This window comes from Talpa occidentalis, unplaced genomic scaffold, assembly GCF_014898055.3.
Source record: "Talpa occidentalis isolate TD23 unplaced genomic scaffold, MPIMG_talOcc4v2.1, whole genome shotgun sequence".
Lineage (NCBI taxonomy): Eukaryota > Metazoa > Chordata > Mammalia > Eulipotyphla > Talpidae > Talpa > Talpa occidentalis.
This window is the reverse complement of record NW_026555331.1, coordinates 67,516,761-67,533,432: the sequence shown is the minus strand read 5'-3', so window position 1 is coordinate 67,533,432 and position 16,672 is coordinate 67,516,761. Positions and strand designations below refer to the sequence as shown.

The 16,672-nt window shown below is 41.3% G+C and overlaps 1 protein-coding gene across 3 annotated transcripts in view; it reads right to left on the bottom strand.

Annotated features, from left to right (window-relative positions):
• RB1CC1 (RB1 inducible coiled-coil 1) overlaps positions 1 to 16,293 on the bottom strand; it is a 76,487-nt gene extending 60,194 nt beyond the window's left edge. The window contains exon 1 of one of the 3 annotated variants that reach the window (XM_037506711.2): positions 16,073 to 16,293. The gene's annotated coding sequence lies outside the window, so the exon portion shown is untranslated. The remainder of the gene's footprint in view (positions 1 to 16,072) is intronic. The other 2 variants (XM_037506696.2, XM_037506689.2) reach the window with 2 other exon arrangements.
• Positions 16,294 to 16,672: the final 379 nt, after the last annotated feature.

Here is a 16,672-nt window from a genome sequence, read left to right as displayed (position 1 = left end):
TTTCACATGTCTGAGAATATAGCATATAAAATAGTCATTTGCTAACACTTACTGAGTGATTCATTACATGCCAATCATTAGGCCCAAGTAGTTTTACGTGCATTATTCTTCATAACATTTAAGATATCCATATTATTACCACTGCCATTTTGTTGATGAGGTATGACTTAGTATGCAACACAGTACTTTACTGTCACATGTCCTGGCCAAGAGTACGTAATTCTATCTGTGGCTCCATGAAAAGAACAACCAGATCTGCATTTGGAACCCTTCCAGGCTCTGCTCTCAGCATATCTTACTTTGTTTGCTTTTAATGTTAAACTTTCTGCTTTAATAAAATTGTATTTTTCCCTTCCAAGTACTAAATGGGCCCAACTCTACTTAGCTTCCCAGATCAGAGAAGATCAAGAATGTTCAGGGTGGTATGGCCATAGACTGAAATTGTAGTTCTAAGTATAACATCTTCCTAAGTTCTGTAAGCTATTCTAGTGAATTCCTGAACCTGAAGGTGGTTGTGGGAACTAACTCCCTTATTTACTTGTAGTCGGTATCCAACGAGACCAATTCTGGGGGAATTGATACATCTAACTGTTGAGTTGACTAAAACCACTGCATACCCCCACTGAGGTTTCTAAAAGGGAAGAGAAATGACTGAGTCTTATGTTCCAAAAGCAGAAAATGCATCCGTCATTTAAGCCAGGAACATCTATTTTTAAGATTTATTTTATTTATTTATGCATACAAGAATTGGGGTATAGGCCAGAGGTATGGCGGGGTGAAAAGATTCACCAGAGACAGAGTGGGGAGCAGAACAGGTGGATCCACTGAACTACACTGCTGAGGGGAGCAGCAGGCAAGACAGGAGAAGTCTGCTGTGCCACGTGGGCCAGCATCCTGGCCGGGGATCGAACTCAGGCCGCAGAGGCTGGCAATAGCTTGATAGCGCTGAGACTTTAACCACTGTGCCACCAGAGTCCCCAAGTCTGGAATATCTTAATGTGCCATAACACATGGAAGATGAGTTGGGCAGCAGAATCGGCAAAATTCTGTTAACTATTAAAGCACATGGGACGGACACATTAGGTTCACATGCTGTTCCGTATTTTTGTATATTTATAAATTTTCACAATAGTACCAAAAATGCAATAATATTTATTTTTGTATAATTAATTTTCTTCCATCATATTTCAATTTTGTAGTGTTTGATTTCTCCCCTCAGGTGTAGGTGCTGCAGTTTTCCACCCATGATCTACCACCATGTTCTGTTCCCCACTCTGGTGTCTCTGGTCAATCAGCTCTGGTCTCTGGTCAATCAGCTCACCCCCTGCACCTCTGGCCTGTACCCCAGTTCTTGCATGCATAAAGAAATCTTTAAAAAAATATATAAAAGGCTGCTATAAAGACCAGGTCTATTCTGAAACCTAACTACTAGTAATGCCTGCACAGAAGCTACATGTATGCTAGAAGTTACATGCGCCATTCATGCTAGACAAAATTTTCCCCTTCACTTATTGTTCATTCTTTTTCATGCTGATAGAAGTTATTGAAATACTTTTGTAAAAGCAGCCACTCACTGCAGCAAGACACAGCCAAGAAATTTTCTTTTCCAGTTTCTCAAAAATCACCAACATGTTGTAAGTATGGACCTAACATGTTATATCAGGTCTCAACATACTACATTTGCAAGCAATCCATGAACAGAAGCAAAATGTACAAACGATGTCCAAGTCAGAAGGAGAAATAGAAATACAAGTATGATTTTACTCAATTGTGGAATATAAAGAAAACAAATTAAAAAAAAAACCCTTAGACTCTGACACAACAATGGTGGTGGCTTAGAGGGGAAGGAGTGAGGAGAGAATAGGTGGAAGGGGCAAACTGGTTGGCATTAGATGGTGAATGAACATTTGGTGGATGGCATGGTGAGAAAATGTAATCTTAGAACTTACACAGCAAATGTAATCTTAGAATTTACACAGCACTTAGAACTTACACAAAATGTAATCTTAGAACTTACACTATGACCTCTATTTAAAAAGAAAATGCTCTAAATGTAACAGGGTAATCCCCAGGGAAAGGGGAGGTTCCAGGTTGCCTGCCCCACCCTAAGGAAGGGTGGAGCTGGGCAAGGAGGTGAAGCTAGAAAACACAGAAGAAGCTACACTGGCTTCTCTACTTTGGACTTGTACTAGGGACTTGGGGGACATGGAAGGAGACACTTGAAACAGACATGGTTGAAAGACCTGTGCGAGGTTAACAATGACAGCCTTTATATTCATTTTGATCTTTTCCTTCTATACTTGTCTGGCCCCTTCTACCCCTTTCCTATGGGTCTCCACCAGAAAGTAACTTAGATTTGTGGACAGCTTTTGGGCCTTTGGGTCCTTCTTTGGCCCAACCCCGATTGGCTGGGCACTTGCCCAGGAGGGGATGCCTAACTTTCTCTTCTCACTATTGTACGCTAATTGCATTACAGTTATTTTTCTATTGAAGACCTTACACTCTAAAGTATGTCTTGTCTTAATACAGTGGATGGCACAACCCATTAGTGTGCAGTTTTGGGGACCCCGGGGTACCCCTCCTCCTGCCCCGTAACATAAAGGGTAACAATGAACAAAATATATATTCAAGCCAACTTTCAAATTCTCTACTAAAAAAAATCTGAGACTTACATAAAAACCGACTTGTGTGATGTAAGTCAAAGTTATACAATTTTACTGACTCACATCTTCAGCTAATTTATAAGCTCAGTGGGCTTATCAAATAAAAAATGTAATATTAAAAATTATTTTTCTTATTAGCACACATCTATCTAAATTACCAAGTCCTAATCTGTGAAGTGAGGATGTTAATGCCTGCCTAATATGCCTTTCATACTGAGCTGAAACCTTACTGAGCTCCTCCTACCACAGATTTTACCTCAACTCCATCTTGGAGCATACTTTAAATGCCACAATATTAGGCCTTATTTTAATGTCACTTTTTAAATTTCTCCCCAACTAAAAATGCTTCATTACATCTATTCAATTGTCTAAATTTCTTGAACTAACACTCTAATTATTACCTTTCTGTGCCTCACTACATGAAGTTTTTAGGTCATTGATACTCATCTGATAAATTAACAAAACTTAGTTTCTTACACCTTTACCCATGTCATTTCAATGCCTTCTTTTTGTAATCAAGAAATCAAAACCTGGCCTCCCCGGTGGCACAAGGGGTTAAGCACAGCACTATGAAGCAATCCGCAGCCTCTGCAGCAGTTGTTCGATCCCTAGCCGGGCAGGGAGCTACCCACATGGCGCAGCAGACCTCTCCTGCCTTGCCCACTGCGCCCATCAATGTATTTCAGTTCGTATGCCTGTTCTGTTCCCCGTTCTGTCTCTAGTGAATCCTTTTATCCCCCACATTTCTTGCCTATACCAGTTCTCATATGCATAAATAAATGTTAAAAAAAAGAAAATCAAAAGCATCCTTTTATAAAGTCTTCACCTATCTACTAGCTGTCAAGAATTTCCCTTAAGCAGCACTTCCAATTTCTTTTTTTTTTAAAGATCTATCTCTCTATCTCTCTATCTATTTATACAAGCACTGGGTACAGTCAGAAGTGCGGGAGGGTGAGAGAATTCACTAGAGCCAGAGTGGGAAACAGTACAGGCAGACTGACGATACACTGCTGAGGGGAGCAGCCGGTGGCAGGAGAACATAGATATATGTCCTGCTATACTTCTGATACTGTCACATGCCTCAAAATTCACAAACTGTATCCTAAATAGCTGGAGAAAACCTGCTCATATCTCACATCACAGTAGCTAACAAACTATAAAGACACTAGACAGTCAACAAATGAGGTCAAAGCCACATGGATAAGGACTAGAAAAAAACTCAAATAAGAACACAAATTGTGAAATCAGGGGAAAAGAGAACCCATGGGAGTATTGTTTCTATTTATTTAAAAGAATCTATGGCTTATTTACATAATTCTGAATACCTGCTATCAAAATAAATTAAGTTTGGGCCTCCCCGGTGGCGCAGCGATTGAGCACTGGGTTGCGAAGCTGCCCACGGCCTCTGCGGCACCGGTTCGATACCCGGCTGCTCCCCGGCCACCAGAGGAGGGTCCCACATGGCGCACAGACCTCTCCTGCCGCCCGCTGCTCCCCTCAGCAGTGTACTTCGGTCCTTCTGACTGCTCTGCTCCCCACTCTTGCTCTGGTGAATTCTCTCACCCTCCTGCACTTCTGACTGTACCCAGTGCATGTATAAACAAAACAAACAAACAAACAAACAAACAAATAAATAAATAAATAACATGCCTCTTAAAAAAATAAAGTTTAATTCTCCCCTTTATGTGATTATTAAAACATTAAGAAAAAGGGGGTATTATTAAAAGCACATAATTTAGTTATCCTAAAATAAAAAAATACTTATTTAAACAGAAATAAGAGATCTAGATTTTTTTAAGAGATTTATTTATTTATTTATACAAGAACTGGGGTACAGGCCAGATTCGTGGGAGGGTGAGAGGATTCACCAGAGACAGGGGGAACAGAACAGGCAGACTGATGAAACACACTGCTGAGGGGAGCAGCGGGCGAGACAGGAGAGGTCTGCTGCGCCATGTGGGACCCTCGCTGATCGGCTGGCCTTGATCCAACCAGCACTGCAGAGGCTGCGGACAGCTTCACAGCATGGCGCTCAACCACCTGCGCCACCAGGGGAGGCCCAAGAGATCTAGATTTAAATTCTAGCTCCACATCTTCAGTTCTGTGACCTGGAGAGTGTTAATAATTTCCCGACTCTCAATTCCTCAACCAAAAACTGAAAAGAGTTGCACTGGTTGATTCATCCAGGCTTCCATAAAATGCCATATAGTCAGATTATGCATTAAACCCAGTTCTAGGGCCTCCCCGGTGGTGCAGCAGTTGAGCGCTGGGTTGCGAAGCTGCCCGCAGCCTCTGCAGCGCCAGTTCAATCCCCGGCTGCTCCCCAGCAACTGGAGGAGGGTCCCACATGGCGCGCAGACCTCTCTTGCCACCCGCTGCTCCCCTCAGCAGTGTACTTCGGTCCTTCTGCCTGCTCTGCTCCCCGCTCTGGCGCTGGTGAATTCTCTCACCCTCCCACGCTTATGACTGTACCCAGTGCGTGTATAAATAAACAAACAAACAAATAAATCTTTAAAAAAAAAAAAAAACCCAGTTCTAAATTATTCCATGTGCTAGTCACCAAAGATTAAAAAAAAAAAAAAAATTAACAGTACACGCTATTTGCTTTCAGGAAGGTATAACCACTTAAAATAATTTATCTTTTTTATGTAGCTGACAATTCCAATTGTGTATACAGACCACATTTTTCTAATTCATTTCTCTGTCCTTGGACACTTAGGTTTCTTCCATAACTCAGCTTATGGTTCCATTTGTTTATTTTTGGGTTTTGGCGGGTTTTCTGCCATTAGAGTCAAGTACCCAAAGACATCAAAGAAGCCAATGCCGGGCCTCTGTGGTGGCACAGGGGTTAAAGATAGTGCTATCAAGCTATGGCCAGCTACTGCAGCACAAGTTCGATTCGCCAGCCAGGGAGCTACCCACATGGCACAACAGACCTCTCCTGTCACGCCCCACTGCCCCCTTCAGCAGTGTATTTCAGTAGATCTCCTTGTTCTGCTCCCTACTCTCTCTGCTGAATCCTCTCACCCCCCACACCTCTGGTCTACACCCCAGTTCCTGTATTCATAAATAATAAATAAACCTTTATTTAAAAAAAAGAAGCCAATGTCATGGAATGTTGTCCCTATGTTTCCTTCTATATATTTTACAATTTCTGGTCTTACATCCAAGTCTTTAATCCATTCTGAGTTAATTTTTGTGTATAGAGTGAAAAGGAAGTCTAGTTTCATTATTTTTATTTTGTTTTACATTTTTTTACATGTGGCTAGTTTCCCCAGCACCATTTGGTTTTGTTTCTTTTTTAAGATTTATTCATTTATGGGCCTCCCCTGGTGGCACAGCAGTTGAGCGCTGGGCTACTAAGCTGCCCGCAGCCTCTGCAGCACCGGCTCGATCCCCAGCCGCCAGGGAGGGTCACACATGATACGCAGACCTCTCTTGCAGCACCTGCTGCTCCCCTCAGCAGTGTATTTCGTCACTCTGCCTGTTCTGTTCCCCCCTCTGGCTCTGGTGATTTCTCTCACCCTCCCGCAATTCTGACTGTACCCAGTGCTTGTATGAATAAATACATCTTTTAAAAAAAAGAGATTTATTCATTTATGCATACAAAAACTGGGGTACAGGCCAGAGGCGTCGGGGGGTGAGAGGATTCACCAGTGACAGAGTGGGGAACAGAACAGGCAGACTGACTGAAATACACTGCTGAAGGGAGCAGCGGGCAAGCCAGGAGACGACTGCTGCGCCATGTGGATATCTCCGCGGCCAGCTGTGATTGAACCTGTACTACAGAGGCTGCAGAGAGCTCCACAGCATTACGCTCAACTGCCTGCACCACCAGGGAGGCCCCTAATATCAGAGAATATTATTCAGCCAAGAGAAATGAAGCTACCCTACCACATGCGAAAATATGGATGGGCTTTCAAGCAGTATATTCATTGAAATAACGGAGTAAAATAAATAGTGTATGATCTCAAACATATGGAATCTGAAAAAAATGAAATAATGAAATCAGACTTGCAGTTATCAGAAGTGAAGGGTACAGAAAGGGAGAATTGGAGGAAAAGGTTACCAAAAGGTAATACATGATGACTATAGCTAACACTGCTACATGAAAAATAGGAAAGTTGTTATGAGAGTAACTTCAAAGAGTTCTTATCACAAAGAGAACCCTCTCCCTTTTGTCCTTTCTACCTTCTTACTGATTTATAAGAGATGGCTATTAGGTATACCTTAAATGTGTACAGCAGTGTATGTCAATTATTTTTCAATGAAACTAGGGAAAAAACCCTTATGCCACAGAAAATATAAATATGCATGCGTAGATTTATAACAGCTTTGTTTATAATCACCAAAAAGTAGAAGCAGTCAAGATCTCTTTTCGATATGTAAATGAACGTATAAAGGAAACAGGCACTGGGATGCCACTCAGCAACTAGAAGAGGTTTCAAGCAACAAAATACACTGCTAAGTCTTCAATACATATTATGAAGTAAAAGATACTGCTCTGATAAGGCAAAATAATTTATGATTTTGTTATTATGACAGTCTGACAGAGCCAAAACTAGAGAAAGTGTAAAATAGCAGTGTTTTGCTTGGGGTTAGGGGAAGACTTGAAGTACCTGGAATTTGTAAGGCACTGAAAGTATTTTGTAATGGTGGATATACGACCCTATGATAAACTCATAAAACTTCACTACTTTAACAGCTTACTTTAATAAATGTAAATTTTTTAAGTAGAATTTCTAATCAGGGGAAATTATTTATTCAAGAAGCAGTATTATGACAAATCAGTAATAGCACAAAGAAAAATAAAGCCTACTTGAAATACCATTTTTTACCCTTTGGATTACTATTAATGATTAAAATGAATGCTAAGTGTTGATAAGCTCTAACAGTGAGCACAATGGCCAATTCTGACCAAGAATATAATTGGTAAAACTTAAAGGATTTAATCTTATCATATGTACCAGAATTTAAAAAGTACAAACCAATAATTCTATCTTGGAAATCTATTGGAAGCAACTAAAGAGAAGCGTTCAAAAGGGTAAGATATTGTGATTTCTATTACACCATCATTTTTAATAATGAAAAATTAGAAAACTACTAATGATCATTGGTCAGATGAATTATGATTCAATTGTTTATTGTGACAATTATTTAGACATTTAAAAATCTCTGATACATAGTGATTAACAATATATTTTTTCAGTAAGAAAAGTAAATTATAGATTATATATGATTCTGTTTGTAAAGTTTCTTATTAACTAATACTGAGGGATATATATGTATATAGAAGGAAATTTATAATCTGGTACAATTTAACATCAATCTTTTAACAATGACTATCTCTAAAAGCTGAGTGTTTTTCCAGTTTAAGAAAAAAGGCAACTATGCAATACCAAGAAATAAAGAACCTGAATCAAAAGAGCTGATTCAATTGTGAATCCTCATTTGCCACCCCCAGTCTAGCCTCCTAATCTGAGGTCCTAATAGAAATCTGCCTCCTTATTCTACACTTTCTTAGGAGATTATTCATATTTCATTCTCCCGCTATCTTTATGTATATATAAAAGGTAGTTCAGAACTGAGATTTGAAATCATAAGACCTACACTCAAGTCCTGTCACTGCTATCAACTGTGTGACCTCCTGAGCTCATCTAAGTTATTTGATTGCAGGGCCTCCCTGGTGGTGCAAGGGGTTATGACACAACCTATGAAGCTGTCCAAAGCCACTGCAGCACAAGTTCAATCCCTGGCTAGGGAGCTACCCACATGGCACAGCAGACCTCTCCTGACTCACCTGGTGCTCCCCTTAGCAGTGTATTTCAGTCAGTCTGCCTGTTCTGTTCCCCACTCTGTCTCTGGTGAATCCTCTCACATCCTCCCCACACACCTCTGGGCTGTATCCCAGTTCTTGTATGCATAAATCTTAAAAATAAATAAATAAATAAATTGTTTGATTACAAAATTAGCATTAAAATGACAGACTTCAGAACAAGATTTACCCCCCCCAAGAGGCTCAGATAACCTCTATACATCTGTTTACTACCTATAAGCTTAAATGATTCCTTTTATCAAGTAGATGAGAGGGACAGCAATAAAGTATTCATACTGCTTAAAAGTACAAGGAACACAATAAAAGCTTTATAAATGGTAGCAATTATAACTTTAATTAAAATCCAACATTCAAAGACTTCATAATTAACCACAATTTATCTTTCCAAAAGTATCTCCAACATAGAAAAAAAAATCCCCTTACATGAAACCTATACTCACTTTATATAACCCTATCAGATAAAATCCCCCATACAAACATCCCCCACCCTATTACCACTTATTTAAATACTACTCATTCCAGTATTTTAAAAAAGCATGGTACTGTAGCAATTCTGGGAAGTCTTCCCTAATTATAGTGGGCCCACACTATTATTTTCTCCATCTTCTTAACTAACAGAACTAGAGATATGAAGCACTATGAATTATGCTGGGGGGAGGGGTGGTGGAGGAGGAGAATCTTGTATCTGATGGGGGTTTGGGATGGGAGTGGATATCACACCATGAAAGGATATTTGTTCCTCCTGGATCTTGGGATAGTCAACTATAAATGAGAGGCTTTTTTTTTTTTTTTTTTAAATACTTACTACACTACATTTATTCCAGATATATAGGGGTTACAATAGGGTTCCATGTATACAAGGAAAAGAACAACAAAGCATCGCATATAATCAGAAAAAGTACTGCTTACCCAATTTATCAATTGGAGATTAATTTACAATGTTCTTTTTAAAGATAACCACCATAATAATTAGGTGAGTCATTACAGCTTATTGTCAACTAGTGTCATCTATTCAAAATTTAGAATTAAATTCCTTATATGGGGAGAACAAAGGGGTAAATCCCAGCTGACAATTCTGTCCTACAAAACTGAACATATCCAATCATTATTCACCCTATATTTGTTGGATACCCAATATAAAACAAACACTGTGCTAGGTACTAGGAATACAAATATTACAAATACCCTCCAGTTGCTTTCAAATATAGCAAAATACATTAAAATCTGATGACACTAGATAAAGTGTACCAAAGCTTTATAGAATGAGCATTGGGAATGATTTTATCTAATCTGCAATTCTGCAAATTGCAATTCATAGCAATTTGACCTCATTGAGGTGTCAATGCGTGCTGCATTAATTAAAATAATGTTCACCACAAATGGAGAGTCTAGGTTACGCAGGGACTGAAAACTCGGCTTCAATCTCTCCAAATCAGATTTACTTCCTTCTGATCTTTTCTCAGCCAAGAGGAAGAGAAAAAGCAGGAAAGAACAGTAGGTCAGTCATCTTCACATTGACCAAAAGTGAACCTTTCCATAAAGGTTCAAGAACTCCTACATGAACGCTCTGTCTACAACTAGAAAAGAAACTTTATATAAGGACAGCACCAAAAGAATGGAAATGAAACAGCTATTTTAACAGTCTATAATTTTTATACCACAGTTGTTTATATTAGTATATTTCAGGATTTTACCCTACGTATAAGGAAGTATGAGTATAGATGGACAGTTTGGCTTTATGAAATTGTTATGCTGAGCAAACTCCACACGTTTTGTGGACTCCACCCCCACTCCAGACCAAAGCCATCAAGATACCAGGAACTACAAATCCCATCACCACCAAAGGGAGGGTTGCTGGGACCTGAGGATGGAGTTAAGCAGCCAGGTTTGGTAGAAAACCAGACATGTATGTGGGCCTTGGGGGTCCTCTTGGCCTCTTGACTCTTGGCTTTTCACCAGCTCTCAGCATGCCATAGGGACTCCAGGTCAGAGGAACTGGTAGGAGGCATTCACGAATTTATCTCCCTCTTAATCCCTGGGCTATTTATTTTTCATTTCCCCTTCTTTTGTAAATAAACCCTTTATTAACCTTTTTGTGTATGCCTGCAGTTGAGTTTTATTATAAGTCCCTTTAAAGCATGTGAGTGAGGACCCAGTCAGGCAACCCATTTCAAATAGGGGTTGCCCTGTAACAAAGTAAGAAAACATAGATACTACTATGCAACTTGAACTGCATAGTGTAACATGGGGATCTTTCCATGTCAGTATTTATGAATACATCACATTAATATTCATTAAAATTATATAACTGCAATGACAAATATAATTTAGATTGGAACTCCAATAAATAGTATCAATAAATAAAAGGTATTTTAAAAGTTCCAATCATGGGCCTTCCTGGTGGCTCAAGGGGTTGAGCACCGCACTATGAGGCAGCCCACAGCCTCTGCAGCACAAGTTCGATCCCCGGCCTGCCAGGGAGCAACCCACATGGCGCAACAGACCTCTCCTGGCTCACCCACTGCTTCTCTCAGCAGTGTACTTCGGTCAGTCTGTCTGCTACAGAGCAGACTGTCTCTGGTGAATCCTCTTACCACCCCACCCCCCGCATCTCTGGCCTGTACCCCAGCTCTTGTATGCATAAATAAATAAATGTTTAAAAAAATAGACGTTCCAATCATTAGCTTGTCATTAGACTCTGTTATTTTGAATTAGTCTCATTCACAAAAATTTAATTCACTTTGTATTACTGCATTTAAGAATGTTTTCCCTGTCATGTCATTTGATAGTTTTTAATAAAAACTCAAAAGAACTTTTAAGAAGAATTTATGTACACCAAAAAGGTAGCTCTCCTGCCTCCAAAGTATACCATATATGGAAACCATTTCTTCTGTATTACTGTCACCAGTTAAGATATGATATCCAGGGCTATGTCATGATATAATTTTTAAGGGACAGCAATAACAAGTTGTGACACTTTCTCTAAAAGTATTTTTTAACTCTATACTCATACAACTATATAGCAAAATTTCTCTAGTTTAATATTCCATTTTTTAATAATTAAATTTTTTGCTAACATCATTGTAGCCCCCATAGTTCTTCCACCACCATACTATCTATGAACCGTCACCATATTCCCTTGTATTGTATTCATCCCTTTCCTGTTTTGCCCCGGTTCCTTTGCAAGCTAACCAGAGAACTGAGACATGAATTGCATTTTATAATATACACTAAAACTGTAAAAATAGGAAACCGGAATGTCTATATAGCAAATGTTGACAAGTTTCAACATTTGTCAAGACAACTAGCTAAGCCAAGACAACATAGCTAAAACAACCATAGAAATGCTAATTGCACGGTAATGGTTAACAATATTTCAGATATTCTAGTTATTAACCAGTATCAACTGTGGAATATGATGGAAAAGATAAAGGATACCCAAACCGATAACAACAACAACAAAAAAAAAAAAAAATGAAAAAGACACAATTATTTACACCTCTCAGTGTAATTACAAATCAATAAAACCCAAGAATACAAAAAAAGCAAAATGGTGTGTATGTTGGGGGAAAGGGGTTCCTCCATAATTCTTAGGGCACTCACTAAAATGTTGTACAAGCAGAAAATAACAATGAAAGAAAGTGTGCTTCAAGACACTCAAGTGCTGAAGAAGCAAAAAGTAATTTAACAGAACCTCAACCTTACTGAGGGATGGAAAGAAATGCCATCCTCTTGGGGAACTGAAGAAAAATCCAATTCACTGACAAATTAGCTTCATTAAGTCCACAATAATGAAAGAATCAGTGAAATGTAATATTTACATACTTTTATCTGTGCAGTAACTAAAAAAACTTAGACATAACATTCTACAATCTAACAAATCTATTGAGCATTTCAAAGCAATCTACTTTTGCAATTTATCTTCGTTAAAATTTTTAATGGTTCGGGCCTCCCCGGTGGTACAGCCATTGAGCGCTGGGTTGCGAGGCTGCCCGCAGCCTCTGCAGTGCCAGTTCCATGCCCAGCCGCCGCCAGGTGAGGGTCCCACATGGCGCGCAGACCTCTCCTGCTGCCCGCTGCTCCCCTCAGCAGTGTATTTAGTCGGTCTGCCTGTTCTGCTTTCCCCTCTGACTCTGGTGAATTCTCTCACCCTCCCGCGCTTCTGACCATACCCAGTGCTTGTATAAATAAATAAATAAATAAATAAATAAATAATCTTTAAAAAAATTCTAATGGTTCACTGTCTCATACAATCTTATGTATAAAATTTACATGTAAAGTTCCTGTTATTTATTGCTCATGTCGCTGAAACGAAAACTATGTGTTTCAGGTGTTTAATCAAAATTCACACACACATGCACACACACACATCAATGAATCTAGTTCCAAGTTCCTTTCCAGCCTTTGCTCATGAGGTATTAGAGCAAATTACAATTCTTTACAATTTCTTTACAACCTAGTATCTGTAGGGTCCCCACTGTCACCACATACTCCTACCACTCTCCCCCTCCCTATAATCATTTTTACCTTTCCTTGTATAAGCTAAGTATCTCAGAGTGTGCATTTACTATTCTTTCTGCAAAGAAAATTCTTTACTCAGTCACACAGCCAGTTTCCTCACTTCCCTTGGATGATCACTTCAAAAGTTAACAATGGAGGAGGCATTTCCTGGCCACTTTAAGTAAAATTTCAACCCTCCTGTCCTGACACTTCCTCTTCTCCCTTCTCTGCCTCCCCCCCACTCCATTATCTCTTATTCCACTTTTTTCTCCATCTTGAATGAGTACAGGAATTTTTTTTTTAAGATTTATTTATTTATTTATTTATTTATTTATTTATTTATTTATTTATTTATTTATACAAGCACTGGGTACAGTCAGAAGCACGGGAGAGTGAGAGAATTCACCAGAGCCAGAGCGGGGAACAGAGCAGGCAGACTGACAAGAAATACACTGCTGAGGGGAGCAGCGGGTGGCAGGAGAGGTCTGCGAGCCATGTGGGCCCCTCACCTGGTGGCAGGGGATTGAACCAGCGCTGCAGAGGCTGCTGGCAGCTTTGCAACCCAGTGCTCAATCATTGTGCCACCCAGGGAGGCCCTTGAATGAGTACAGGGATTTTAGGTTCCTCTGCTTGCTCCAGAATTTCTACAGCAAAGTCTGGCATGTAGTAGGAACATGATAAATACCTGTTAAAACTTGTTGAGGTGGTTAGGGCATTTAAAAAAAAAAAAAAAAATGAGGTCCTTAAAGAGGCCAATGAGACTAGAAGGTTAATATATGTCCAGTCTCTGATCATCTTTGAGGAAACCAATAATACTCTTGAGTAACTGAACAACATGAATATTCTGATATTTCTCCAGATTTTCTCTGAATACCCACTACCTCAAACTGACCATGTTCCTGGGAGGTGGTGGGAAGGTAGACAACAGTAGTAACTCACTTCAAGCAAAAAACCTTAAAGTGTTTTTTTTTAAATCTTAAACATTTTTATAAAATTTTACTTCTATTGCGTAATATATTCATGTTTAATAAATACAGTCTCATTTAATAATGGACTCCCCAGGAAAATGCAGCATGTTTTTTTAAAAAAAGCAAAATGATTTATCCATGTCTATCAAGCTTTTTCTTCTCCCAGATATCTCCCCACATCTTATAAAAGTCCAAGTCCCCTCAATAAATTTCCTTCAAGTTTCCCATGTTTACATAATTATTTTTACACTCCGACTTCTCTTATGAGGAAAAACAATTCCTTACACATTCTTATATTTCTCATAGTAACTAGTTCATAGGTCTATCTGCGATAAATATGAATCAATGTGTATGCAAAGAAACAGGTAAATTTTCAACTGAATTAATGTACTTTCTGTACAACAAAAGAAAAGCTTAATTGGGTTTAGAGAATATCTTTACCCAAATGAGAAAAGTTTACCCCCCATTCCTTTAAAAAATGAAAAAAATAACAACAAATTATTATACACCCTACAAAGTGAAATATACAACAGGTGCTCAAACATTTCCTGAATGCAATCTCAAAATCAGAGGCTGAATGAAAGCTCCTCTTCAAGCTTACATAATAAAAACTTAGGTTCAAAGGTGTGGCTTTTCAAAAACAAAGGTCATGTGTCCTCTGCCCTTTTGGACTTCATGAACTCGATTTGCTAAAAGTCAATCTGCCATGCATTCTGACATTCTGGCGGACGAATTTTCTCAGACTAGAGCACTGCTTCATCCAAAAACACCATAAAAAGGTATAGGCTGCTTATTATAATTCTAACAGAAATGACTCAAAATAGACTAAGGTTACGTTCAAAAAGTGGTATAGGGACCATCCTGTTACAGTATGAGGGCCCTATCCAATTTCCAGCAATACTTATGTATCAACATTAAGTATCCTTTTCGTAAGCCACATTAGGTTTTAAACACAATATAAACACTAAAACAAAAACATGGCAGAACGTTACAGAGAAAATTATGTTCATTCAGGACACATTTTGTTACATCACTAAATACAGTAAGCAAAAATACCTTCACACCCCTAGGTATTGGCTGCTTACAGAGCAAATAACCCAAAAAATCAAGTTCGCCACCTTATTCAGTATCCTTTTTGTTTCTCACAGTCACATCTTATTGGAACAGGAAGGACCCTTCTTTGTATCAAATAGCGAGTTTCGTTATTAAACAAAGATTTGCATATGTAAATTTTTAAAAGTAGTCTTTTCTAATAATTCACTCCTTCGAACAATCACACAATTGACAACAACACACAAAAACCTAGAAACTATTCCCAAAAATGGTGAGCAAGACAGACACATCTGTGTGTGGCCCAAGTCAATGCTCAACGTACAGGAGGCGAACATTCCTATCTCGTTTAGCATCTTATAGTAACGTGACTCTTAATCAGGAGTGAGCACATTAGTCTCCCTTGGCACCCAGGCCCACACCACTTCGTGGTATGACCACACTTTAAAGAGTCATGAAGGAAGACCAGATTACGAAACCATAAACAATAAACATAGCACATCCACCAGGTGGTGGATAACGAGAGAGAGTCCTCTCGGAGGCTGCCATTTCTCGGGTCGCTCTGCTTCTACCAAGGAAGTTGAGAAATCCGCATACACACCCCATCCCGAGTCTATCAGTGGGGCGGGCGGAGGCTGAGTCATTCCTAGGAGTAACTTTATACTGATCCTCGCACTCTGGGGTCGGGACAAAGACTCATCTCCGTTCCTCCCGCTGTGCGCTTCGTCCGACCTCGGCGCAAGTCAACTCTCGGGTTTCCCACGTCGGAGACAACACCGGGGATGAGCCCGGCAGCGGAGGCCGGGGAGGATGCGCGCGGGTGGGTTCCGGCGTCTCACGCCCGCCGCCACTCCCGCAACTCCGCCCGGGGTGCGCCGCGGGAAGGGGCCGCGGGCGCCCGGCCTCCGCCGCGGGCAGGCCCGCTCCACCTCACGCCCCTCGCCCGGACACACCTGCGCGCGAGCGGGGCGCCCCCCGGCCCGGACGCCGCGTCCCCGGCGGACCGAGCCGCGGCGCCAGCTGGCGGAAGGGAACAGAGCGGCTCCGGCACTCACCTGGCAGCACCTCCTCCGTCGCCGGCGGCAGCTGCAGAGCCGGCAGCCCCCGACACCATCTTCCGCCGCCGCCTCGTCCTCGGCGGCGGCTACCAACCGCCCATCCGGCCCCGCCAACCGACACAACCGCCGGCGTCCAGGTGTCTGCCGCGGCCCCGAACTCCGGGCAGGAGGGAGGGGTCGGGACGGAGAGGGAACGCGGTCAGGCCCCTCGGCTCTGGGTAAGGGGCCGGGGGGTAGGGGGCCGCGGCCGGTCAGAGCCGAGGGGCCGGGGCGCCGGAGGGACCCGGGGGAAGCGCTGAGGACTCGGCAAGGCCGCGGGCACGGCCGCGGCTGGGTTTGTTATTGTCGAGTCCGTGCCTTCCTCCGCGGTGCATGCCGGGAAACGGCGGGCGGGGGGAGGGGCGCGCCGGGCGGCCCCAGCGGCGCAGAGCAGCAGCGCGCAGGTCCGGAAGTCGGCGGGCTGCTGGGAAAGGGAGCGACTCCGCCCCAGGCGTTGTTGTCCGGCCAGCAACTTGGCTGTCCTCTCCTGACCCGGGGAGACTGTGACGGCTTGTTGCGGTGTTAGTGGCCGTCCGGGCGCGGGCTACCCCCAGGGGA